The sequence below is a fragment of the Notothenia coriiceps genome, unplaced genomic scaffold, assembly GCF_000735185.1.
Source record: "Notothenia coriiceps isolate Sejong01 unplaced genomic scaffold, NC01 NC01_scaffold00003828, whole genome shotgun sequence".
NCBI lineage: Eukaryota > Metazoa > Chordata > Actinopteri > Perciformes > Nototheniidae > Notothenia > Notothenia coriiceps.
The window spans coordinates 14,161-21,734 of NW_011336529.1; the positions used below are offsets into that span (position 1 = coordinate 14,161).

Below are 7,574 nucleotides of genomic sequence, written 5' to 3' on the forward strand. Positions count from 1 at the left end.
GAAGATTGGAAAAAAAAAAATAAAGCTTTGGAAGAAAATACTGAACAATTACAGAAATGTTAATAGCAAGGGGCATGGTTAATGCCTTTTTGATAGTTTTTATATCTAACAAATGAGCTTAGGGCCACAGACCGGAATGGGAAATTGGAAATGATTGAGAGATGGAGCCTGGTTTTGGACTCAAAGATTGGGTAAATAAAACCATTTAAAAACAGTGGTATACTTTAATGAGAAGCATAACTAAAAACCTGAAAGATTCAATGTGTACATTATGTTAGAAATATAACCCAGGTTCATTGGCATTCACCAAGATATACCTCATTTTAAGAAGTGTATCAGAAATGCCATTGTCTTGCTCCTGTAGTTCTGGGAATGGTTTTGGAGGGCAGAGTGGTAATACAGAAGGTGATTACTTTCTTTCTGTTGTTGGCTAAAATGTAGGCCCTTTGTTTGAAAACGTTCTTTCTTTTTTCAACTGTGAGCAATTGTAGAAATTGAGTGATTTTACAAGCGCCAGAAGCGGTGACCTCTGAATTACCACTGTGGTCTGTTTGGAGTAATGGAAAATGTGAAACGCTCCAGCAGATCGAGTACTCATTTAGAAGAAAAGTTTACAATGTAGCTGTACAATCAGCAGTTTGCATTGTGAGATGAGGAGAGTAAAAGCAGTGATGTTCTGAATGTTTTGATATTCATCTGGGTCATGGTTTTACAGGAACAAGGTCTTGGACTTGGAAAGCTTCAACAAATGTTTTATAACCAGAATCGGACCCAGATAAATCAAACGTGGCAGAAAAAATAAGCATTTCCAGGAAGTTACAGAGAGTAGCGACCTCTTGCATATCATTTTCAACATAATTGTTTTTTCTCTGGGATTTGTAGACTTTTTCGCTGCTTTTCTAATGCTGAGTTTTAGAGAAATTCTGAAAGAGCTTGGTGCAGTTTGAACAAACCTTAAACGCAAAAGTGAACATCATAAGCCATGCCTCTGTTTTAGAGAGATAGAGAGATGAACTGATACTTAACTCTGTGCTGCATCATTGTCATTTATTTCATAGCATTTCATGTCCTACAATAGATTACTCCCTTAAGTTGTTAAAAATAACAGAGTGTCTGAGCTGGAAAAAAGAGTCCTGTCTAACATTGCTGGCATCTTTCTTTACCATTAATTTCCATTGTAGTTTGATTAACATATCCTGATTTCACCTGCACAATTATAACAAACTATGGACTCAGACATGCAATGTGCATCAGCTATAGGTATTTATTGGACTGTAGTGAGCTGTTTCAGTGAGGATTTAAGCTTTAAATGAGGTTAGAAAAAACGTTTTGGTTAGAATCGACAGGAAGGTCGATTAAACGCTAATTAAGGACCACTTCAGTCCTAAAACCAATCTGCCGAGTTTAAGGATAATTGCCCTTAAAGCCTGATAAGAGGCGTGTTTAAAGATCTCAGGGATATCAGGATCAAGGTTGCATTTGTTGTTACCTGTTAACTGTTTAACCATAATGATTTTGAGTAAGAGAGTCGAATATACTGACAAGACAGGTTTTACAGTTGCTTGGTTGCCTACATGTTGTTCCTCTTAAAGTAAATGTGTTCAGTAGAATTTCAAATAACCAGGATGGAATTAACGTTTAAAATGAAGTAGATTTGGTTCAGTTTGTACGGAAAAGGATTAGGGCCAAATGGTAACATTTTTATGAGATCTGATTTTATTATTTTTTTTTTTTAGTTCAAATTTTGGAATTTAACACCAGAGAAAGTGGCTCTAATCCCCTTAAATTAGTTTGACTCTGAAAAGCTGTTTTAAATTGCTTTAAAATTGTCAGGACTTATCTTTCAAGAAGTTATTACTTGAAGAAATCATTATATTTTGACTTTTGTCATGTGACAATTAGCCTAACCAAACTTTGCCAACTTGTGTTTTATGGTAACACTTTATGGCAAGGGTACATGAATCATGCATGACTTAATGCATGAAAAAGCATGAATTCATTCATGTAGTACTTCATGAACTATCAGTAATGTACAGGTATTAATGGCATCTCATGCATGACTTAATGCAGGAAAAATACCTTAATTAATGCATCAACTAAGGTATCTCAATCATCATGACTTCTGAGTTATTAATGATGTTCATGTCTTCTTCATATAGATCTGCAGTTAAAGTGTCAGGCCAAAAAACTGACCAGTCACAGCAATTCCAAGTGTTGTAATCATGATTAACTAAGCATTATTTTGTAATTACTTCATATTTGTGCCCCTTCAAATAAAGTGGTGACCTGGTCTGTTGGTCACAGCAGTGCATGTATTGTGTTGAATTCAAAGTGTTGTAATCATGATTAACTACAAATCAATAATTTGGCAGCTTAGGGGAAACCGAACTGATAAACTTTTGAAAGAACATCTTGCAGTTATAGAATGGACTTACTGCCTTGGAAACAGGCATAAGAAAGGACCTCTCGTCATTTACTGAAGTACATGTTTCCCTGAACCACCAAGAGCTCACTGACTTCAGATATGAAGAAGATGGACGTTTCAAGATAGCCCCTGTTCGTGCCTCACATCTATTATCATTACATATGAGTCAGGAGTTTTTTTCTGAAAGATAAATCCCTGAAGATCTATACGCAAGTAATTTCAGTGCATTTTATCTGTTGTGGTCGAGTTAAAATCACAAATAATTCAACTGCCATCTTGTGTCTTTGCCCAACATTTGTATTGCTTTCTTATGTGACATGATATGTGAAAATGTGATCTTGTTGGCTTTGGATTATACATCAAACTTTGTTAATAGTATGAATGAGTTATCTTAAATGGTTTGTGAGCTTTAAAATAAGTAGATACATACAAAAAAGTCCTGACTAAATAATTGATAATATAAATTAAGTCCAAAATTATGATCTAATTTGTAATATTGCCAAATACATGATGCCTAAATAGACATAAGGGCTGACTTTGTTTGAGGGATCACAAAGATGATTGATGCATGAGCACCAAATGGTTAATAACGGTGATTTCACATAGGCCATAGGTCACCACTTTATTTGAAGGGGCACAAACATGATGAAGCAATGACACAATAATGCTTTGTTAATCATTACAACACTTTGAATTGCTGTGACTGGTCAGTTTGTTGGCCTGCAGATCTATATGAAGAAGACATGAACATCATTAATAACTCAGAAGTCATGATGATTGAGATACCTTAGTTGATGCATTAATTAAGGTATTGTTCCTGCATTAAGTCATGCATGAGATACCATTAATCCTTGTACATTACTGATAGTTCATGAGTACTACATGAATGAATTCATGCTTTTTCATGCATTAAGTCATGCATCAATTCATGATGATTCATGTACCCTCACCATAAAGTATTACCTGTTTTATAACCTACAAACACAATTAAGGACACCTGACTGTCATCAAACACCTTTCAGCACAATAACAGATTATTAAATTGCTCTCGACAGGTTTGTATAACATGATCGTGCTCCTAAATAGCTGTAATGCCCATGACACATCAGAAAATAAAATACCTGAAGAGACAGGAATCAAAGGACAGCCAGACTATGTTCAAACATACCTGAGGTTAATTAGATACCATTTAAAATGAGGTTCTGCCCAAACACTTAATATTTGAATTACTAAGCAATAATTATCATTTAAACCTACAATTCACACTCAGGGTCTTTTTTTCCTTTTTCTACTGTAATGAATAGGACACCTTGGTGATTTCAAGCCTGCTTGGATCCACTACAAGTATTAGACATACGGACAAACGGAGCCATAAGCAATAAAAATGAAGCCCCTCCTGACCCAGTTAGACCAAATATAATGTGGACAAGTCCTGACTGAGGTCCTGAACCAGGTGCCAAGTAGATATACTCTAAGGCTCAATACTATCAGCTAAACATAAAAAAAAAAAACGTATCTGGGAACCAAGAATGTCCCTGAACCAAATGTCATGAATAAAACATCCGATAGCTGTTCAGTTATAATATAAAATGGCATATTTCTAAGAACTGAGCAGTTTTCTAGCACTGTACAATTGGAGCGCTTGCATCTGTTTATATAAGAACTGTTTCACTTTGGAAAAAACTGACAGGTCAACAGATCCAATATGTACCCACAGTTTGATACCAAAATACAATTGGATAGCATTGAAGATCATTTAACATTGGGTCGGGCTGCACGATTAATATATAACTAGTCTCAAACACACGTTCTGCTTACCGTTATTAAATTAATATGGTTGACTGACATATTTATGCTTAAAATGTGTGCTCTGCTCATGGATTATCCTTTACAGTATGTTTTGGCTCTAGTCCATGGTAAAAGGGTCATATACAACAGTAGAAGAGCAAAACGAAAATACAGAAAATATTTCATCCATAAAAGCAATGAATATTTGTGATAAACAATTGCTTTCTAAATATCAATTTTAAAATAATCGTGATTATCATGTTCACCATTATGGTCCCGACATTGGGACAGAGAGACGAGGTTGACAATCTGGGTTTCAATGTAGGATGTAATAAGTAGGTCAGTGCCCTTCTTGAAAAACTGAACTGTATTTATCACAGAAATGCCTGCAATGTAAACCAATCTTGTAAAAACTATACAAAATATATTAAACTCTATAACACACATCTACCCAATTACCTTTTATCAGCAACTCCACACGTCCGCTTTCCCTGATCTGGCTTTCAATTAGTGCATGGTGTATTATTCTGGTGAAAATCTATTCCCTAAAGAAAACCATCTGTTGTTTGTGAAAGACTGGCTAACTGGGCGACTGCAAAGACTGGTCCCAGTGTCCAGCCAAAGACACTGCCAGAGCCCTCTCTTTCTCTTTCTCTTTCTCTCAGTGCTATTGACACTAATTGGACCACCACATTGCCCCTTTTTTCCAAGCCATTGGACCAGCTCTACAATATGTTCCACAGCAATTTATGCAATCACACTGATGAAATATGATATATTGAGCTCAGGGCACAACATGATTGGATAAAGCGTACATAAATCATATTGAATAATCACTGACCCAATCAGCCACAGGGGCTCCAGCACAGCTTCCACTCGGTAATCATGACCTGTCTGTTACAAGCCTTTTACAAGATAAACTTCCCTCAAACTTTTTCAAAAGGGACTTGGTAGTTGGGGTTACTTTGGCTGTGGTTGTGCTGTGGATCCATCTGGGTCAACGGGCCATGAAAGCAGCACAAGTGTGGGCGAAGTGTTAAATAGGTCACTCACAACAGTAGCATCCTGTCCAACACTCACAGGTCCATTTTTCCTACTGGATTAATCTCCTGTTTCCCACACTATCTGCCTGCAGCACCTCAAGAAAAACAGGGTAGGGAGAGCAGCTATGAGTGTGTGTGTGGGTGTGTGTACCAAGTAAAAAGTGAGTTTGTGAATCCCTTAGTGCCTTCATTATTGAATCTTGGCCAGCTTCACCTCGGCAGAGTTGGCCAAGCTGCCCTGCGTTCATTCATACAGAGCCAGTGGCACATGGAGCCAAACACTCTAGAAAATAAAAACACACACACACACACACACACACACACACACACACACACACACACACACACACACACACACACACACACACACACACACACACACACACACACAAACCGACACAATAGCATTCTGCCGATATTCAACACCCAGTGCAGTTTATTTGGGATTCAGGCTGCTGGAGTTGGTAGCAGTATCTTTGAATTTGAATATATTCATGCCAAAAAAGTACAAAGAGACTCAGTGTTTCTCACCAACATAACATACAGGTAGGGAAAGCAAGCTGAGACAATTTAATGGTGTAATGTGAATCTAAATCATACTGCCTCCGAAAACTGAGCCAACCTACATTAATTACAGAAAGTTTCAAATATGATGATAACATTTTCACTGCTGATGTTCCTGGCAGTTTGTCGGGAAGTGCAGCCAAGCAGGACCAAAACAGAACAGTCTTTCTCTTGAGCAGTCATCGGGATCTCTTCCCCTCTGTCTCTCACTCTGTAATCACTTTCTTGACATGTATCCTCTTTTAGGGCACTGCAGACATACCAAAGAAGTACCAACAAATATGTTGTAGTCCTTTATAGAGTGCTGAGAAGCAAACAAATGACCTTCTAACACTGGTAACACATCTTATTATCAATAGAGTTAATATTCTGCCACGCTTTTCTTCCAATCATGATGCCTGCTTTGAAATTAAAATCTAAACTGTGCCCTTCAGGGTCCTTTCACATGATAGCCCCTTTGACCACCAGTTGTTGGGATTACACTGGATGCCATTGAAGATGCTGTAGTAATCCAACACAGACAAGAGCACTCCAGTGTGTCCAGGAAGAGCCCGAGCATATGCTGCTTGGGACAGATTCAATGTGGAGTAATTATGAGGAGGCTCCCCTGAGTGTTGTGTCTCAGCTAATACTGTGACACTAAAAGGTGTGGCGCTGCATGGATTTGCTCACACTAACTAATGAAACAAAGGGCGTGCGTGTGCGTGTGTTCACAGCCATGGCACAGAAGACAAAGACATTTCGGAACTTGAGCAGCGCGACTAATGAGGAAGAAATTGTCAGCGTGCGTGTGTGCGTGAGTTACCTCGGAAGAGAAAGGCTTTGCTGCTGTTGTGAAGCCCTGCCACTTGGGTAATTCCATAGGTGGCATTTGCCAGGTCAAGTTCGTTGATGATATCAATCTGGTAGTCTTGATCTGATTCAAACGCCAAAGCTGTGGGAGAGAGATGAAGGTTAGGCGAGCTGAAAGATTATCAGTCAGGGTTTAAACTAAACTCCACAGTTATTTCACTGCGTATGTGCATTGCACTGTTTAAAATGGAGTTCTGGGGGAAAGTCACGCTGTTTTATGTACACGCATATTGCCTATAGTGCGCACTAACATGCACCGTATTTGCCCGCAGCGAACACCTGTTCTCCCCACGGACACGGTGCGCCCACGTTAAGGTAAAAAGTCCTATCTATTTTTAACATAAACGCTCCCTGATTTTATTTGATTTTTTGAATCTGAAGTTAACATAATAAATACATAAAAGCAATACAGTTCAGAGACACTACCATAAACACCTGACATACTCGAGCGCAAGGTGCAAACTGAGAAAAGACCATAAGAAGCGCTTATCAGTCGCACCAGAAATCCTCATTGTGATCACAGAGTGCCACAAGCAGCGTGTTCTTTACCTGGTTTGGTAAAAAAGAAAAGAAAAAACAAAGCCACGTAAATATCCATTTGTGTTTGGAGTTGCGCTAAAGAGTCCTCAGCCGTGCGCTCCGCTGCTGCTTATCCACACACAACCCGCTCTGGTCCGTCTGGCGCTGTGCTCACCTCGCCTGGATGTGGAGGAGCGGAGGAACGGTCCACATCACAAGAGCGGGGGTTCCCTAACTGCAAGACCACATCAATTTACAGTGTTTGGACGTGTCCAATCACTCCCTGTATGGCATCTACAGCGCCATTCACCCACGTTTATTCAGGATATTTTTTAACTGGACTTCAAACGAGGAATCTAAACATATTATTAACCATAAATCAA

The 7,574-nt window shown here is 38.7% G+C and overlaps 1 long non-coding RNA gene across 1 annotated transcript; it reads right to left on the minus strand.

Annotated features, from left to right (window-relative positions):
- Positions 1-5,846: 5,846 nt before the first annotated feature.
- On the minus strand, positions 5,847-7,335 carry LOC104941746 (uncharacterized). The gene is made up of 3 exons (XR_797928.1): positions 7,222-7,335; positions 6,626-6,754; positions 5,847-6,070 (listed from the first exon to the last, which is right to left on the minus strand). It is a non-coding gene; the product is annotated as an uncharacterized lncRNA (long non-coding RNA).
- Between the last annotated feature and the right edge of the window lie 239 nt (positions 7,336-7,574).